Source organism: Ranitomeya imitator, chromosome 3, assembly GCF_032444005.1.
Source record: "Ranitomeya imitator isolate aRanImi1 chromosome 3, aRanImi1.pri, whole genome shotgun sequence".
Lineage (NCBI taxonomy): Eukaryota > Metazoa > Chordata > Amphibia > Anura > Dendrobatidae > Ranitomeya > Ranitomeya imitator.
In genome coordinates, this window is record NC_091284.1 from 559,841,611 (window position 1) to 559,861,376 (window position 19,766).

Consider the following 19,766-nt stretch of genomic DNA (forward strand, 5'->3'; position numbering starts at 1 on the left):
TTCCACCAGACCTATCCATCAATGTCAATGGCTGCTCACTTTCCCCAGTCCCACACGCCCGGTGCCTCGGGGTGATCCTCGACTCTGCCCTCTCTTTCAAGCCACATATCCAAGCCCTTGCCTCCTCCTGCCGTCTCAAACTCAAAAATATTTCCCGGATCCGTGCTTTCCTTGACCGCGACACCGCAAAAACGCTAGTGCATGCCCTTATCATCTCCCGCCTCGACTACTGCAACCTCCTACTCTCTGGACTCCCCTCTAGCACTCTGGCACCGCTCCAATCCATCCTACACTCTGCTGCCTGACTAATCTACCTGTCTCCCCGCTATTCCCCAGCCTCTCCCCTATGTCAAGCCCTTCACTGGCTTCCTATCGCCCAGAGACTCCAGTTCAAAACCCTCACAATGACATACAAAGCCATGAACAACCTGTCTCCTCCATACATCTGTGACATGGTCTCCCGGTACCTACCTACACGCAACCTCCGATCCTCTCAAGACCTCCTTCTCTACTCCCCTCTCATCTCTTCTTCCCACAACCGCATCCAAGACTTCTCCCGTGCTTGCCCCATACTCTGGAACTCTCTACCCCAACACATCAGACTCTCGCCTACCATAGAAACCTTCAAAAAGAACCTGAAGACCCACCTCTTCCGACAAGCCTACAGCCTGCAGTGATCCTGAAGTTACTGAACCGCCGCGCAACTTGCCCTACCCTCTCCTAGTGTTTCATCACCCATCCCCTGCAGACTGTGAGCCCTCGCGGGCAGGGTCCTCCCTCCTTATGTACCTGTGTGCCTGTTATCTGCTCATGTTTAATGTATTTGTCTATATTTGCCTCGTATTCACATGTAAAGCGCCATGGAATAAATGGCGCTATAAAAATGTATAATAATAATAATAATAATAATAAATATTATGTATCAATGGCTTGTACCACATGGCTGTGCAGGACATAGAAATATTGCCATATGCAGATAAGCAACAGCATAATGCTCCTGAATAACGCGCAGTAACTCATTTTTGCATGTCTTAAGCCTTCTGAAAACCAGAGTATAGAAAAATATGATGTGCTTTACACACTTGAAAGTTGTAAGGGTTTAGATATACATTCACAGGGTTTTTTTTATTTCTTCTAGGTTGTAGGTTCTCATTGTGTCTGCATGGGATTCATTTATTCCCATTATTTAAAAATATACTCATATATCAGTTAGTAGCTATGAGTGAGCACTAAAATGCCCAGGTACTCGTTACTCAAATCAAGCAAATCGTAACGCTCAGCTGCTCGACCCAAGTAACGAGTATAATGGAAATAAATGGGAAAATAGAGCATTTTTATGGTGCTCCCTCTAAAAATTTCTGAAATCGATGGAAACAAAGCTGAAATGGCATGGGAAGACTGACAATGTTACACCACTTTTACAGACTGACAATAAAACATGTAAAACTGAAATTAAAATGAATTTTACTGGAAAACATATTAAGCATTTTTTCCATGATAATGACTTGCATATAAGACAAAATAAATAAGAGAAAAAATACTCCTCCACACCTTGGGCTTTGTTCACACCCATTGTTTTTGCTGTGTTTTTGCACATTTGCATTGCTTTCAATGGTGAAAAAAAATTAATCAGGAAATGCAATTTTAGCATTTTACTACCTTTTCTGGCTATGTGGTGTGTGAGACATGATCAGAAGCATTCTGTTTACTTTATGCAGCAGCAGGGCGCAGGAGCGCCGCTCATCCAGCACCCTCCATTTATGTCACTACAAGCCTCAGGAGTAGGGTTGAGCGAAACGGGTCGTTCATTTTCAAAAGTCGCTGACTTTTGGCAAAGTCGGGTTTCATGAAACCCGATCCGACCCCTGTGCGGGGTCGGCCATGCGGTACGCGACTTTCGCGCCAAAGTCGCGTTTCAATGACGCGAAAAGCGCCATTTCTCAGCCAATGAAGGTGAACGCAGAGTGTGGGCAGCGTGATGACATAGGTCCTGGTCCCCACCATCTTAGAGAAGGGCATTGCAGTGATTGGCTTGCTGTCTGCGGCGTCACAGGGGCTATAAAGGGGCGTTCCCGCCGACCGCCATCTTACTGCTGCTGATCTGAGCTTAGGGAGAGGTTGCTGCCGCTTCGTCAGAAGCAGGGATAGCGTTAGGCAGGGTCCATTAACCACCAAACCGCTTGTGCTGTAGCGATTTCCACTGTCCAACACCACCTTCGGTGTGCAGGGACAGTGGAAGCTACATTTTTTTTTTCTCAGCGCTGTAGCTCATTGGGCTGCCCTAGAAGGCTCCCTGATAGCTGCATTGCTGTGTGTACGCCGCTGTGCAAACCAACTGCTTTTTTCAAAGCACAAATCCTGTTGTTCTGCACAGCTATCTTGTTTGTTTGTCCACACTTTTTATTTAATTTGTGCATCAGTCCACTCCTTATTGCTGCCTGCCATACCTGGCTGAGATTACTGCAGGGAGATAGTAATTGTAGGACAGTCCCTGTTTTTTTTTTTTTTTTTTGTGTGGGAGATTAAGATTGGCATTTCTGCTAGAGTGCCATCCCTGTGTGTGCCATCTCCCACTCAGTGGGCCATAGAAAGCCTATTTATTTTTTTGCTTGATTTGGGTTCTAAAATCTACCTGAAAAAATTACTACATCAATCAGTGGGAAAAAAATATTGCCCTCAGGGCTTGTGTGCCACTCCTGACTCCTGTGTGTGCCATCTCTCACTCAGTGGGCCATAGAAAGCCTATTTATTTTTTTGCTTGATTTGGGTTCTAAAATCTACCTGAAAAAATCATTACATCAATCAGTGGGAGAAAAATATTGGCCTCAGGGCTTGTGTGCCACTCCTGACTCCTGTGTGTGCCATCTCTCACTCAGTGGGCCATAGAAAGCCTATTTATTTTTTTGCTTGATTTGGGTTCTAAAATCTACCTGAAAAAATTACTACATCAATCAGTGGGAAAAAATATTGCCCTCAGGGCTTGTGTGCCACTCCTGACTCCTGTGTGTGCCATCTCTCACTCAGTGGGCCATAGAAAGCCTATTTATTTTTTTGCTTGATTTGGGTTCTAAAATCTACCTGAAAAAATCACTACATCAATCAGTGGGAGAAAAATATTGGCCTCAGGGCTTGTGTGCCACTCCTGACTCCTGTGTGTGCCATCTCTCACTCAGTGGGCCATAGAAAGCCTATTTATTTTTTTGCTTGATTTGGGTTCTAAAATCTACCTGAAAAAATCACTACATCAATCAGTGGGAGATAAATATTGGCCTCAGGGCTTGTGTGCCACTCCTGACTCCTGTGTGTGCCATCTCTCACTCAGTGGGCCATAGAAAGCCTATTTATTTTTTTGCTTGATTTGGGTTCTAAAATCTACCTGAAAAAATCACTACATCAATCAGTGGGAGATAAATATTGGCCTCACGGCTTGTGTGCCACTCCTGACTCCTGTGTGTGCCATCTCTCACTCAGTGGGCCATAGAAAGCCTATTTATTTTTTTGCTTGATTTGGGTTCTAAAATCTACCTGAAAAAATCACTACATCAATCAGTGGGAGAAAAATATTGGCCTCAGGGCTTGTGTGCCACTCCTGACTCCTGTGTGTGCCATCTCTCACTCAGTGGGGCATAGAAAGCCTTTATTTTATTTTTTTTTTTGGTTTCTAAATTGTCCTTGAAAAAATCATTTTATTTTATTTGGTTTCTAAATTCTTCCTGAAAAAATCATTTTATTTTAATTTGTTTCTAAAGTCCCTATGGAAAAAAAAAAAAAATAGGTGGGAGATTAATATTGCCCTTTCTGCTTGTGTGCCAGTCTTGACTCCTGGGTGTGCCATCTCTCTCTCTCTCTCTCAAATTGTGGGCCATAGAAAGCCTATTTTTTTTTTTTGCTTGATTTGGGTTCCAAAATCTACCTGAAAAAATCACTACATCAATCAGTGGGAGAAAAATATTGGTCTCTGGGCTTGTGTGCCACTCCTGACTCCTGTGTGTGCCATCTCTCACTCAGTGGGCCATAGAAAGCCTTTTTTTTGTTTTTTTATTTGGTTTCTAAATTGTCCCTGAAAATATCATTTTATTTTATTTGGTTTCTAAATTCTTCCTGAAAAAATCATTTTATTTTAATTTGTTTCTAAAGTCTCCCTGAAAAAAAAAAAATAGGTGGGAGATTAATATTGCCCTTTCTGCTTGTGTGCCAGTCTTGACTCCTGGGTGTGCAATCTCTCTCTCTCTCTCAAATTGTGGGCCATAGAAAGCCTATTTTTTTTTTTTGCTTGATTTGGGTTCCAAAATCTACCTGAAAAAATCACTACATCAATCAGTGGGAGAAAAATATTGGCCTCTGGGCTTGTGTGCCACTCCTGACTCCTGTGTGTGCCATCTCTCACTCAGTGGGCCATAGAAAGCCTTTTTTTGTTTTTTTATTTGGTTTCTAAATTCTTCCTGAAAAAATCATTTTTTTTATTTTGTTTCTAAAGTCTCCCTGAAAAAAAAAATAAATAAAACAGTGGGAGATTAATATTGACATTTGTGCTTGAGTGACAGTCCTGCGTGTGTGGCATCTCTGTGATTTGGTGCCACAGAAAACAGAGTGTGTAACATTGTGCCTGATTTTCCTTGTGGTCTCACCAACCTGTAAAGGGATATTGAAATCATACTGAAGTTATAGATCATCGTGTAAGTTGTTTGACAGCAACAAATAAAGTTTTTAAAACAATGAGGAAGTCTGGTGCAAGAGGTCGTGACCGTGGGCGTTCATTGTCAGCTGGTAATGATGGTAGTGGTAGTGGAGCATCAGGTGGTCGTGGGAAAAAAATATTCCACCTAAGTCTGGAGCTGTGGAGCCAGGTTCGTCGTCTGGCTACACAAGGCCTTCGAACGCTCTCTTTTCTGGGAGTAGGAAAACCGCTTTTAAAGCCGGAGCAGCAACAGCAAGTTTTGGCTTACCTTGCAGACTCAGCCTCAAGCTCTTTTGCCTCCTCTTCTGAAACTGGTAAATGTAAAAGCAGCGCGTCGCTTGTGGATGTTCACGGTCAGGGACAAGTCGCTTCCTTGTCCTCTTCAGCAAAAACAACAACAAGAGAGAAGGATGCAGCAGGCGACACAACGGGTTACTCCATGGAGCTCTTTACACATACCGTCCCTGGCTTAGAAAGTGAAACACTTAACAGGCCATGCCCATTACAAGTAGATTCTGACATGGAGTGCACTGATGCACAGCCACAGCCTGACTACTATGCTGGTCCTTTGACTCAGACCACAACATTGCCCTCTCAGGGTACTGATCCACAATCAGACCCTGATGAGACTATGTTGCCCCGTCACGAACGCTATACCACCGACCGACACGGTGACACAGACGAAGCTGCACACGAGCTAGAAGAGGAGGTAATAGATGACCCAGTTGTTGACCCCGATTGGCAGCCATTGGGGGAACAGGGTGCAGGCGGCAGTAGTTCAGAAGCGGAGGTGGAGGAGGGGCCGCAGCAGGCATCAACATCGCAACAGGTTCCATCTGCCGGGCCCGTATCTGGCCCAAAACGCGTGTCAAAGCCAAAACCTGTTGGAGGACAGCGTGGCCATCCGGTTAAAGCTCAGTCTGCAATCCCTGAAAAGGGATCCGATGCTAGGAAGAGTACAGTCTGGCATTTTTTTAAACAACATCCAATTGATCAGCGCAAAGTCATCTGCCAAAAATGTTCAACTAGCTTAAGCAGAGGTCAGAATCTGAATAGTCTCAATACAAGTTGCATGCATAGACATTTAACCACCATGCATTTTCAAGCCTGGACTAACTACCAAACGTCCCTTAAGGTTGTAGCACCCTCGGCCAATGAAGCTAGTCAGCAACGCAACATCCCTTCCGTCACTGTAAGGCCACCATTTTCCGCACCACCGGCAGTATCTGTGCAGGTTTCTTTGCCAGCCAAAAGCAGTCAGGGTCAGGGAATCACCAGTTTTGTAGGAGGAAATATTGCATCTAGGGCACTGGCGGAAACAATACCATCTCCAACCGTCTCTCAGTCTGCCATGTCCACCGGCACACCCGCAAGTTCCACGATCTCCAGCTCTCCAGTCCAGCTCACCCTACATGAGACTCTGGTTAGAAAAAGGAAGTACTTATCCTCGCATCCGCGTACACAGGGTTTTAACGCCCACATAGCTAGACTAATCTCGTTAGAGATGATGCCCTACCGGTTAGTTGAAAGTGAAGCTTTCAAAGCCCTGATGGAGTACGCTGAACCACGCTACGAGCTACCCAGTCGACACTTTTTTCCAGAAAAGCCATCCCAGCCCTGCACCAGCATGTTAAACAGCGCATCGTCCATGCACTCAGGCAATCTGTGAGTACAAAGGTGCACCTGACTACAGATGCATGGACCAGTAGGCATGGCCAGGGACGTTACGTGTCCATCACGGCACACTGGGTGAATGTGGTGGATGCAGGGTCCACAGGGGACTTCAATTTCGGGACAGTTGTGCCTAGCCCACAGTCTAGGAAACAGTTGGCTGTAGGCGTTCGCACCCCCTCCTCCTCCTCCTCGTCCTCCTGCAGAAGCGACAGCTCTTCCACAGACCGCAGTCGGCCAACCACTCCATCGGCAGCTGACATTGTTGTACACCAGTTGTCCCATTATGGGCCAGCTACTGGCAAGCGTCAGCAGGCTGTATTGGCTATGAAGTGTTTGGGCGACAACAGACACACCGCGGAAGTTCTGTCCGAGTTCTTGCAACAAGAAATACAGTCATGGCTGGGCACAGTAGATCTTGAGGCAGGCAAGGTAGTGAGTGATAACGGAAGGAATTTCATGGCTGCCATCTCCCTTTCCCAACTGAAACATATTCCTTGCCTGGCTCACACCTTAAACCTGGTGGTGCAGTGCTTATTGAAAACTTATCCTGGGTTCTCCGACCTGCTCCTCAAAGTGCGTGGACTTTGCTCACATATCCGACGTTCGCCTGTACACTCCAGCCGTATGCAGACCTATCAGCGGTCTTTGAACCTTCCCCAGCATCGCCTAATCATAGACGTTGCAACAAGGTGGAACTCAACATTGCACATGCTTCAGAGACTGTGCCAACAGAGGCGGGCTGTTATGTTTTTGTGGGAGGATACACATACACGGGCAGGCAGTAGGATGGCAGACATGGAGTTGTCAGCTGTGCAGTGGTCGAAGATACAAGACATGTGTCAAGTCCTTCAGTGTTTTGAGGAATGCACACGGCTGGTTAGTGCAGACAACGCCATAATAAGCATGAGCATCCCCCTAATGTGTCTGCTGATGCAAAGTTTGACGCACATAAAGGATCAGGCGTCTGCACCAGAGGAAGAGGAAAGCCTTGATGACAGTCAGCCATTGTCTGGTCAGGGCAGTGTACAGGACGAGGTAGCGGGCGAAGAGGAGGTGGAGGACGAGGAGGATGATGGGGATGAGTATATTTTTAATGAGGAAGCTTTCCCGGGGGCACTGGAAATTGGTTGCGTGGCAAGGCCGGGTTCTGGTTTTTTGAGGGACACAAGTGACGTAGATTTGCCTGAAACTGCCCCTCAACCAATCACAACCGCAGATTTGACAACTGGAACTTTGGCCCACATGGCGGATTATGCCTTACGTATCCTCAAAAGGGACACACGCATTACTAAAATGATGAACGATGATGATTACTGGTTGGCCTGCCTCCTTGATCCTCACTATAAAGGCAAATTGCAAAATATTATGCCACCTGAGAACTTGGAACTAATATTAGCAACCAAACAATCAACTCTTGTTGACCGTTTGCTTCAGGCATTCCCAGCACACAGCGCCCGTGATCGTTCTCACACGAGCTCCAGGGGGCAGCAGACCAGGAGTGTTAGGGGTGCACACATCAGAAGTGGCGTTGGACAGAGGGGTTTTCTGACCAGGTTGTGGAGTGATTTTGCTATGACCGCAGACAGGACAGGTACTGCTGCATCAATTGAAAGTGACAGGAGACAACATTTGTCCAGTATGGTTACTAACTATTTTTCATCCCTTATCGATGTTCTCCCTCAACCGTCATTCCCATTTGATTACTGGGCATCAAAATTAGACACCTGGCCAGAATTGGCAGAATATGCATTGCAGGAGCTTGCTTGCCCGGCAGCTAGTGTCCTATCAGAAAGAGTATTCAGTGCTGCAGGTTCAATATTAACCGAAAAAAGGACTCATCTGGCTACCCAAAATGTTGATGATCTAACATTCATTAAAATGAACCACAACTGGATTTCGAATTCTTTTGCCCCACCTTGCCCGGCAGACACCTAGCTTTCCTACGAAAAGCTCTTGCCTGTGGACTACTGTGAATTACTTTTCGAATGTCTAATTTGCTGCAGCTGATTGTCCAGCATACGACATGTTTACACCTCCCTAAATGGCCAAACTCCCCACACGGGGCCGTGGTATCGCGGCTTGGCGCAAGCACCCGTGAGAGTGCTGTTTGTCTGAAGAGGTGGGTGTGCCCGCTTTTGGTCGACGGCACTGCCACTGGGTCCCTCATAGTACAATAAACTGTCTCTGGCGGTGGTGGTGCGCACCCAACGTCAGACACACTGTTGTAACATGAGGGGCCCTGGGCCTGTACCGCCGTCCACAAGAGAGTTCACCCACCCCCAGGTCAAACATTGCTCTGCCACTTCCACAATTATCTCTCACACTTCCACCAATGTTTAGACTATGCGTTGACATCCTTCCATTCCTGCCACTGACAATACCATTCTGTTGACATGTATAATGGTACATAACATAGTCAGGGGCAGTGTCCTCTATTTACCCAAGTAAAAACTTTGCGCCAAATTAGTAGGTCAGAAACAACGCAGAGGATCCCACCCCTGTACCTAAAGATTGCACCCTTTAGTGTTTTCGCTGGATTTTAATGTGAGACATTCACATTTATGTATTGTTTTGGACTACTAACTGGCAGACACTCATTACAATCATCCTCCGCTGACCAGGCCACTGCTGGCCGTGTTCACCTGGAACCAATTTAAAATTGCCTACAGCCATATGTTATTATGATAGGCCTTCGATGCCTGTCTGCGGTCACTCCTTCCACTAGGCCTCCACTGACCAGACCACTGCTGCCCGTGTTCCCCTGGAACCAATTTTAAATTGCCTACAGCCAGCCCAATTTTTTTATGTTAGGCCTTCGAAGCCAGTCTGCGGTCCGTTCTTTCTACTACTACTACACTGACCAGGCCACTGCTGCCCGTGTTCCCCTGGAACCAATTTAAAATTGCCTACAGCCATCTGTTATTATGTTAGGCCTTCGATTCCTGTCTGCGGTCACTCCTTCCACTAGGCCTCCACTGACCAGACCACTGCTGCCCGTGTTCCCCTGGAACCAATTTTAAATTGCCTACAGCCAGCCCAATTTTTTTATGTTAGGCCTTCGAAGCCTGTCTGCGGTCCGTTCTTTCTACTACTACTACACTGACCAGGCCACTGCTGCCCGTGTTCCCCTGGAACCAATTTAAAATTGCCTACAGCCATCTGTTATTATGTTAGGCCTTTGATGCCTGTCTGCGGTCACTCCTTCCACTAGGCCTCCACTGACCAGACCACTGCTGCCCGTGTACCCCTGGAACCAATTATAAAGTGCCTACAGCCCAATTTTTTTATGTTAGGCCTTCGAAGCCTGTCTGCGGTCCGTTCTTTCTACTACTACTACACTGACCAGGCCACTGCTGCCCGTGTTCCCCTGGAACCAATTTAAAATTGCCTACAGCCATCTGTTATTATGTTAGGCCTTCGATGCCTGTCTGCGGTCACTCCTTCCACTAGGCCTCCACTGACCAGACCACTGCTGCCCGTGTACCCCTGGAACCAATTATAAAGTGCCTACAGCCTGTCCAATTTTATTATGTTAGGCCTTCGAAGCCTGTCTGCAGTCCGTTCTTTCTACTACTACTACACTGACCAGGCCACTGCTGCCCGTGTTCCCCTGGAACCAATTTAAAATTGCCTACAGCCATCTGTTATTATGTTAGGCCTTCGATGTCTGTCTGCGGTCACTCCTTCCACTAGGCCTCCACTGACCAGACCACTGCTGCCCGTGTACCCCTGGAACCAATTATAAAGTGCCTACAGCCCAATTTTTTTATGTTAGGCCTTCGAAGCCTGTCTGCAGTCCTTCCTTCCAATAGTTCTCCACTGACCAGACCAATGCTGGCCGTGTACCCATGGAACCCAGCTGAAAGTGCATGGAGCCTCCTTTTTTTCTTTGTTTTATATTTAGAAAGCCCAGATGAACTACGCTGTACCACGGTTCAAGCTACCCAGTCGACATTTCTTTTGCGAGAAAAGCCATCCCAGCCCTCCACCGGCATGAAAAAGTCTGCATTGTCATAGCACTCAGGCAATCAAACAGTAGAAAGGTGCACCTGACAAGAGACACATGGACCAGTAGGCATGTCCACAAAAAATTACGTGTCCATTACGGCGCACTGGGTTAATGTGTTGGATGCATGGTCCACAGGGGACAGCCTACAAAGTCTGTCTGCAGTCCCTAATTCAAATTTTCCTCCGCTGACCACACCACTGCTGCCCGTGTACCCCTGGAACCATTTTTAAAGTGCCTACAGCCTAATTTTGTTATGTTAGGCCTACTACGCCTGTCTGCGGTCCCTCCTTCCAATACTCGTCCACTGACCACACCACTGCTGCCCGTGGACCCCTGGAACCGATTTTTAATTGCATAGAGCATCCTTTTTTTAATAGTAGGCATACAAAGTCTGTCTGCGGTCCACTATTGAAATTGTCCTCCACTGCCCAGAGCAATGCTGCCTGTGTACCCCTGTAACTTTTTTAAGCTGCAGTGAGCCACATTTTTGGTTTAAGGCCTACTACCTGTGTCTGTCTGCGCCACTCAATTCAGCTGTGTTCCTTTGAAAAAAGCTGAGCGTCAATAGTCTTGTTTTCAGCCTCTAGGAATTTTAAAACTGCATTGGGGGTACAACTTTGGTAGGGCCTACTAACGGTGTCTGCCGCCCCAAGGTGTGCCCCAGGTTTCGTCCACATTGCTTCGGTCTTCCGACTCTCGTTTAGTAGTTGTAGAAAACTACACTGCATTAGAACTACAAATTGGGTATGGGGTGTAGAGAGATGGTGTGTTCCACTCCAAGGTGTTCCCCAGGTTTCCTCTCCAGTGCTTCGATCTTCATGCTCTTGTTTAGTAGTTGTTGGAAACTACGCTGCATTAGGCCTACAAATTGGGTATGGGGTGTAGAGAGATGGTGTGTTGCACTCCAAGGTGTTTCCCAGGTTTCCTCTCCATTGCTTCGATCTTCATGCTCTCGTTTAGTAGTTGTTGGAAACTACACTGCATTAGGCCTACAAATTGGGTATGGGGTGTAGAGAGATGGTGTGTTCCACTCCAAGGTGTTCCCCAGGTTTCCTCTCCATTGCTTCGATCTTCATGCTCTCGTTTAGTAGTTGTTGGAAACTACGCTGCATTAGGCCTACAAATTGGGTATGGGGTGTAGAGAGATGGTGTGTTCCACTCCAAGGTGTTCCCCAGGTTTCCTCTCCATTGCTTCGATCTTCATGCTCTCGTTTAGTAGTTGTTGGAAACTACACTGCATTAGGCCTACAAATTGGGTATGGGGTGTAGAGAGATGGTGTGTTCCACTCCAAGGTGTTCCCCAGGTTTCCTCTCCATTGCTTCGATCTTCATGCTCTCGTTTAGTAGTTGTTGGAAACTACGCTGGATTAGGCCTACAAATTGGGTATGGGGTGTAGAGAGATGGTGTGTTGCACTCCAAGGTGTTCCCCAGGTTTCCTCTCCATTGCTTCGATCTTCATGCTCTCGTTTAGTAGTTGTTGGAAACTACACTGCATTAGGCCTACAAATTGGGTATGGGGTGTAGAGAGATGGTGTGTTGCACTCCAAGGTGTTTCCCAGGTTTCCTCTCCAGTGCTTCGATCTTAATGCTCTCGTTTAGTAGTTGTTGGAAACTACACTGCATTAGGCCTACAAAATGGGTATGGGGTGTAGAGAGATGGTGTGTTCCACTCCAAGGTGTTCCCCAGGTTTCTTCTCTATTGCTTCGATCTTCATGCTCTCGTTTCGTAGTTGTTGGAAACTACACTGCATTAGGCCTACAAATTGGGTATGGGGTGTAGAGAGATGGTGTGTTACACTCCAAGGTGTTCCCCAGGTTTCGTCCACATTGCTTCGGTCTTCCAACTCTCGTTTAGTAGTTGTAGAAAACTACACTGCATTAGGCCTACAAATTGGGTATGGGGTGTAGAGAGATGGTGTGTTCCACTCCAAGGTGTTTCCCAGGTTTCCTCTCCATTGCTTCGATCTTCATGCTCTCGTTTAGTAGTTGTTGGAAACTACGCTGCATTAGGCCTACAAATTGGGTATGGGGTGTAGAGAGATGGTGTGTTGCACTCCAAGGTGTTCCCCAGGTTTCCTCTCCATTGCTTCGATCTTCATGCTCTCGTTTAGTAGTTGTTGGAAACTATACTGCATTAGGCCTACAAATTGGGTATGGGGTGTAGAGAGATGTTGTGTTCCACTCCAAGGTGTTCCCCAGGTTTCCTCTCCATTGCTTCGATCTTCTGGCTCTCGTTTAGTAGTTGTTGGAAACTACGCTGCATTAGGCCTACAAATTGGGTATGGGGTGTAGAGAGATGGTGTGTTCCACTCCAAGGTGTTCTCCAGGTTGCCATTCCTGAGCTTCTATCTTCAGGCTCTCGTTTAGTAGTTGTTGGAAACTACACTGCATTAGGCCTACAAAATGGGTATGGGGTGTAGAGAGATGGTGTGTTCCACTCCAAGGTGTTCCTCAGATTTCCTCGCCATTGCTTCGATCTTAATGCTCTCGTTTAGTAGTTGTTGGAAACTACACTGCATTAGGCCTACAAATTGGGTATGGGGTGTAGAGACGGTGTGTTCCACTCCAAGGTGTTCTCCAGGTTGCCTTTCCTGAGCTTCTATCTTCAGGCTCTCGTTTAGTAGTTGTTGGAAACTACACTGCATTAGGCCTACAAATTGGGTATGGGGTGTAGAGAGATGGTGTGTTCCACTCCAAGGTGTTCCCCAGGTTTCCTCTCCATTGCTTCGATCTTCATGCTCTCGTTTAGTAGTTGTTGGAAACTACACTGCATTAGGCCTACAAATTGGGTATGGGGTGTAGAGAGATGGTGTGTTCCACTCCAAGGTGTTCCCCAGGTTTCCTCTCCATTGCTTCGATCTTCATGCTCTCGTTTAGTAGTTGTTGGAAACTACGCTGGATTAGGCCTACAAATTGGGTATGGGGTGTAGAGAGATGGTGTGTTACACTCCAAGGTGTTCCCCAGGTTTCGTCCACATTGCTTCGGTCTTCCAACTCTCGTTTAGTAGTTGTAGAAAACTACACTGCATTAGGCCTACAAATTGGGTATGGGGTGTAGAGAGATGGTGTGTTCCACTCCAAGGTGTTCCCCAGGTTTCCTCTCCATTGCTTCGATCTTCATGCTCTCGTTTAGTAGTTGTTGGAAACTACGCTGCATTAGGCCTACAAATTGGGTATGGAGTGTAGAGAGATGGTGTGTTGCACTCCAAGGTGTTCCCCAGGTTTCCTCTCCATTGCTTCGATCTTCATGCTCTCGTTTAGTAGTTGTTGGAAACTATACTGCATTAGGCCTACAAATTGGGTATGGGGTGTAGAGAGATGGTGTGTTCCACTCCAAGGTGTTCCCCAGGTTTCCTCTCCATTGCTTCGATCTTCTGGCTCTCGTTTAGTAGTTGTTGGAAACTACGCTGCATTAGGCCTACAAATTGGGTATGGGGTGTAGAGAGATGGTGTGTTCCACTCCAAGGTGTTCTCCAGGTTGCCATTCCTGAGCTTCTATCTTCAGGCTCTCGTTTAGTAGTTGTTGGAAACTACACTGCATTAGGCCTACAAAATGGGTATGGGGTGTAGAGAGATGGTGTGTTCCACTCCAAGGTGTTCCTCAGATTTCCTCGCCATTGCTTCGATCTTAATGCTCTCGTTTAGTAGTTGTTGGAAACTACACTGCATTAGGCCTACAAATTGGGTATGGGGTGTAGAGACGGTGTGTTCCACTCCAAGGTGTTCTCCAGGTTGCCTTTCCTGAGCTTCTATCTTCAGGCTCTCGTTTAGTAGTTGTTGGAAACTACACTGCATTAGGCCTACAAAATGGGTATGGGGTGTAGAGAGATGGTGTGTTACACTCCAAGGTGTTCCCCAGGTTTCGTCCACATTGCTTCGGTCTTCCGACTCTCGTTTAGTAGTTGTAGAAAACTACACTGCATTAGGCCTACAAATTGGGTATGGGGTGTAGAGAGATGGTGTGTTCCACTCCAAGGTGTTCCCCAGGTTTCCTCTCCATTGCTTCGATCTTCATGCTCTCGTTTAGTAGTTGTTGGAAATTACGCTGCATTAGGCCTACAAATTGGGTATGGGGTGTAGAGAGATGGTGTGTTGCACTCCAAGGTGTTCCCCAGGTTTCCTCTCCATTGCTTCGATCTTCATGCTCTCGTTTAGTAGTTGTTGGAAACCACACTGCATTAGGCCTACAAATTGGGTATGGGGTGTAGAGAGATGGTGTGTTCCACTCCAAGGTGTCCCCCAGGTTTCCTCTCCATTGCTTCGATCTTCTGGCTCTCGTTTAGTAGTTGTTGGAAACTACGCTGCATTAGGCCTACAAACTGGGTATGGGGTGTAGAGAGATGGTGTGTTCCACTCCAAGGTGTTCTCCAGGTTGCCTTTCCTGAGCTTCTATCTTCAGGCTCTCGTTTAGTAGTTGTTGGAAACTACACTGCATTAGGCCTACAAAATGGGTATGGGGTGTAGAGAGATGGTGTGTTCCACTCCAAGGTGTTCCCCAGGTTTCCTCGCCATTGCTTCGATCTTCATGCTCTCGTTTAGTAGTTGTTGGAAACTACACTGCATTAGGCCTACAAATTGGGTATGGGGTGTAGAGACGGTGTGTTCCACTCCAAGGTGTTCTCCAGGTTGCCTTTCCTGAGCTTCTATTTTCAGGCTCTCGTTTAGTAGTTGTTGGAAACTACACTGCATTAGGCCTACAAAATGGGTATGGGGTGTAGAGAGATGGTGTGTTCCACTCCAAGGTGTTCCCCAGGTTTCCTCGCCATTGCTTCGATCTTAATGCTCTCGTTTAGTAGTTGTTGGAAACTACGCTGCATTAGGCCTACAAATTGGGTATGGGGTGTAGATAGATGGTGTGTTACACTCCAAGGTGTTCCCCAGGTTTCCTCTCCATTGCTTCGATCTTCATGCTCTCGTTTAGTAGTTGTTGGAAACTACGCTGCATTAGGCCTACAAATTGGGTATGGGGTGTAGAGACATGGTGTGTTGCACTCCAAGGTGTTCCCCAGGTTTCCTCTCCATTGCTTCGATCTTCATGCTCTCGTTTAGTAGTTGTTGGAAACTACACTGCATTAGGCCTACAAATTGGGCATGAGGTGTAGAGAGATGGTGTGTTCCACTCCAAGGTGTTCCCCAGGTTTCCTCTCCATTGCTTCGATCTTCATGCTCTCGTTTAGTAGTTGTTGGAAAGTACGCTGCATTAGGCCTACAAATTGGGTATGGGGTGTAGAGAGATGGTGTGTTGCACTCCAAGGTGTTCCTCAGGTTTCCTCTCCATTGCTTCGATCTTCATGCTCTCATTTAGTAGTTGTTGGAAACTACACTGCATTAGGCCTACATATTGGGTATGGGGTGTAGAGAGATGGTGTGTTCCACTCCAAGGTGTTCCCCAGGTTTCCTCTCCATTGCTTCGATCTTCATGCTCTCGTTTAGTAGTTGTTGGAAACAACGCTGCATTAGCCCTACAAAGTGGGTATGGGGTGTAGAGAGATGGTGTGTTGCACTCCAAGGTGTTCCCCAGGTTTCCTCTCCATTGCTTCGATCTTCAGGCTCTCGTTTAGTAGTTGTTGGAAACTACACTGCATTAGGCCTACAAAATGGGTATGGGGTGTAGAGAGATGGTGTGTTACACTCCAAGGTGTTCCCCAGGTTTCCTCTCCATTGCTTCGATCTTCAGGCTCTCGTTTAGTAGTTGTTGGAAACTACGCTGCATTAGGCCTACAAATTGGGTATGGGGTGTAGAGACATGGTGTGTTGCACTCCAAGGTGTTCCCCAGGTTTCCTCTCCATTGCTTCGATCTTCATGCTCTCGTTTAGTAGTTGTTGGAAACTACACTGCATTAGGCCTACAAATTGGGCATGGGGTGTAGAGAGATGATGTGTTCCACTCCAAGGTGTTCCCCAGGTTTCCTCTCCATTGCTTCGATCTTCATGCTCTCGTTTAGTAGTTGTTGGAAACTACACTGCATTAGGCCTACAAATTGTGTATGAGGTGTAGAGAGATGGTGTGTTACACTCCAAGGTGTTCCCCAGGTTTCGTCCACATTGCTTCGGTCTTCCGACTCTCGTTTAGTAGTTGTAGAAAACTACACTGTATTAGGCCTACAAATTGGGTATGGGGTGTAGAGAGATGGTGTGTTCCACTCCAAGGTGTTCCCCAGGTTTCCTCTCCTTTGCTTCGATCTTCATGCTCTCGTTTAGTAGTTGTTGGAAACTACACTGCATTAGGCCTACAAAATGGGTATGGGGTGTAGAGAGATGGTGTGTTCCACTCCAAGGTGTTCCCCAGGTTTCCTCGCCATTGCTTCGATCTTAATGCTCTCGTTTAGTAGTTGTTGGAAACTACACTGCATTAGGCCTACAAATTGGGTATGGGGTGTAGAGACGGTGTGTTCCACTCCAAGGTGTTCTCCAGGTTGCCTTTCCTGAGCTTCTATTTTCAGGCTCTCGTTTAGTAGTTGTTGGAAACTACACTGCATTAGGCCTACAAAATGGGTATGGGGTGTAGAGAGATGGTGTGTTCCACTCCAAGGTGTTCCCCAGGTTTCCTCGCCATTGCTTCGATCTTAATGCTCTCGTTTAGTAGTTGTTGGAAACTACGCTGCATTAGGCCTACAAATTGGGTATGGGGTGTAGAGAGATGGTGTGTTCCACTCCAAGGTGTTCTCCAGGTTTCCTCGCCATTGCTTCGATCTTCATGCTCTCGTTTAGTAGTTGTTGGAAACTACGCTGCATTAGGCCTACAAATTGGGTATGGGGTGTAGAGAGATGGTGTGTTGCACTCCAAGGTGTTCCCCAGGTTTCCTCTCCATTGCTTCGATCTTCATGCTCTCGTTTAGTAGTTGTTGGAAACTACACTGCATTAGGCCTACAAATTGGGCATGGGGTGTAGAGAGATGATGTGTTCCACTCCAAGGTGTTCCCCAGGTTTCCTCTCCATTGCTTCGATCTTCATGCTCTCGTTTAGTAGTTGTTGGAAACTACACTGCATTAGGCCTACAAATTGGGTATGGGGTGTAGAGAGATGGTGTGTTCCACTCCAAGGTGTTCTCCAGGTTGCCTTTCCTGAGCTTCTATCTTCAGGCTCTTGTTAAATAGTGGTTAAATGGAACAACTGCATTTGGCGTACTAGTTGGTTTGGGGCCTACTAACAGTGTCTGCCGCTCCTTGCTGTTCTCCTGGTTTCCTGTCCTGAAATTCCATTTTCAGGCTCTCATTAAGTAGTTGTTAATGTTAGACTGCATTTGGCCTACTAGTTGGGTTGGGGCCTACTATCGTTGTCTGCCACTCCTTGCTGTTCTCCTCCACTGAACAAAGCTGTGCCGCCTGTTTACTACGGTTGCCAATTTTGAACTGCATTTCGACTACTTACTGATTTGGGCCTACTCTCTGTGTCAGCCTCTCATTCCAGTTGTCCTCCACTGCAATGCCCCCTGGTTAGTCCTGTGTTACCAATTTTGAAATGAAATTAAGCCCACTTTATTCTTTGGGCCTATATCTGTGTTTCCTCCTCATCCTGCCCATTGCCCAGCCAGTGATAGATGAGTCTGCTGGTACATTGACCCATAACGCAAAATTCCCCGTGCACGCTACACAGCAAGATTGTGACCCTGCTGAAAGTCAGGTTCCTCTTCCCGCATACCATACCACCTTACACGGGGACAAAGAGGAAGGTGCAGATGAAAGTGCAGGTTCCTTCATCAGGTGAGGGGAGGAATACTAGTTGGCGACGTCACTGGCACAGGGCCTCTCATAGTACGCAAAAGTGTTTCTGCCGGTGGGAGGCGCCCCCGCCGTGCAAACACACCGCTGTACTTTGAGGGGCCCTGTGCCAGTGCCAATGCCAACGAGTGGGCCCCCCCTGCTTGCTCAGGATCTCAGCACTTGCAAAGTTGAAATACTTACCTCTCCCTGCTCCACTGCCATGACGTGTTCCAGATTTCCTGGGCCCACTAATTACTTGAACCAGCCCTACCCCCCACAACTTTAGCCAAATGACCCCCAATTTCAAATGCCTTCCAATTATTATAAGGTAAATTACAATTGACAAGCTTCTGTAACAAGAATGGATGTTTTTGCCATTAAAATGGGCAGTGTAGGTGTTTTCCTGGCCTCCACTCACTGCCGACTATGCTCCCCCATTGACTTGCATTGGGTTTCGTGTTTCGGGCGATACCCGACTTTTCGCGATAATCGGCCGATTCCACTCGACTCGACTTCTAAGATAGTCGGGTTTCGCGAAACACGGCTCGACTCTAAAAAGGTCAAGGTCGCTCAACCCTACTCAGGAGCGCTGCCCGCATGGGTCATCCAGCTATACACAGGCCCACTACGGATGTCACAGCCTCTATGTGCCACTATCGCATTACAAAACAGCATATTCCCAGCCTGTTCCAGGTTAAGCGACAGCCTATATACCAAGGGACTTGCCCTCCTACCCTATGCCTGCCACCTACATATGTATCCTGGCGTGCATCAAGTAACCCCATGAATAAGGCCCGGGAGGGTCAAAACGTTGGGTTTCAATCTGCACTTTTTGTTTCCTTTTTGTGGCAACCTGTTTTTTACCAGCTTCAAGTGTGCAGTAATTTTTGATATTAGATGCCTGTAATAGGCTGTTGCTACTGTGACAGCTCACTGTAGACGAATTGTAGATAAAAGCAGTATTATTGTAGAATATAGAAGGGATTTGAACCAGCCATGAAAAGATTTTTTCTTGTATGTGACAGCAACAAACTGAATGAATGAAAGACTGGAAAAAAGCATAAGCAAGGATTATAATTTAAGCGGCAAAAATCCCTGACTAGTGTTGAGCGATACCTTCCGATATCCAGAAGTATCAGTATCGGATTGGATCGGCCGATATCCAAAAAATATCGGATATCGCCGATACCGATACCGGATACCAATGCAAGTCAATGGGACACAAATATCGGAATGTAAATAAGCACTTTCTGTCGTTCTACATCCTGTTCCGGAGGGGGAAAGAGTGTAGGCGGTGCATGGGTGGACACTGTGCGTGTCTGTGTGTGCGGGCAGGGTCTGTGCGGACCTGCCGGGGATCTGTGGTGGCCTCTTGGGGGTCTGTGCAGCATGCGGGGCTCTGTGCGTGTGTGCCGGGGGTCTGTGCGGGCCTGCTGGGGCTTTGTGCGGTGTGCAGGGCTCTGTGCAGCATGTGGGGCTCTGTGCGTGTGTGCCGGGGCTCTGTCCAGCGTGCCGGGGCTCTGTGTGGCATGTGGGGCTCTGTGCTTGTGTGCCGGGGCTCTGTGCAGCATGCCGGGGCTCTGTGCGGGGCTCTGTGCGTGTGTGTCGGGGCTCTGTGTGGTGTGCCAGGGCTCTGTGCGGCATGCGGGGCTCTGTGCCGCATGTGGGGCTCTGTGTGGCATGCGGGGGCTCTGTGCAGC

At 47.3% G+C, this 19,766-nt stretch overlaps 1 protein-coding gene across 1 annotated transcript in view; it reads right to left on the bottom strand.

Moving 5' to 3' along the window:
* The window catches only part of MYO16 (myosin XVI), a 701,007-nt gene that overhangs the window by 136,047 nt on the left and 545,194 nt on the right, over positions 1 to 19,766 (bottom strand). The gene's annotated exons all lie outside the window — the stretch shown is intronic.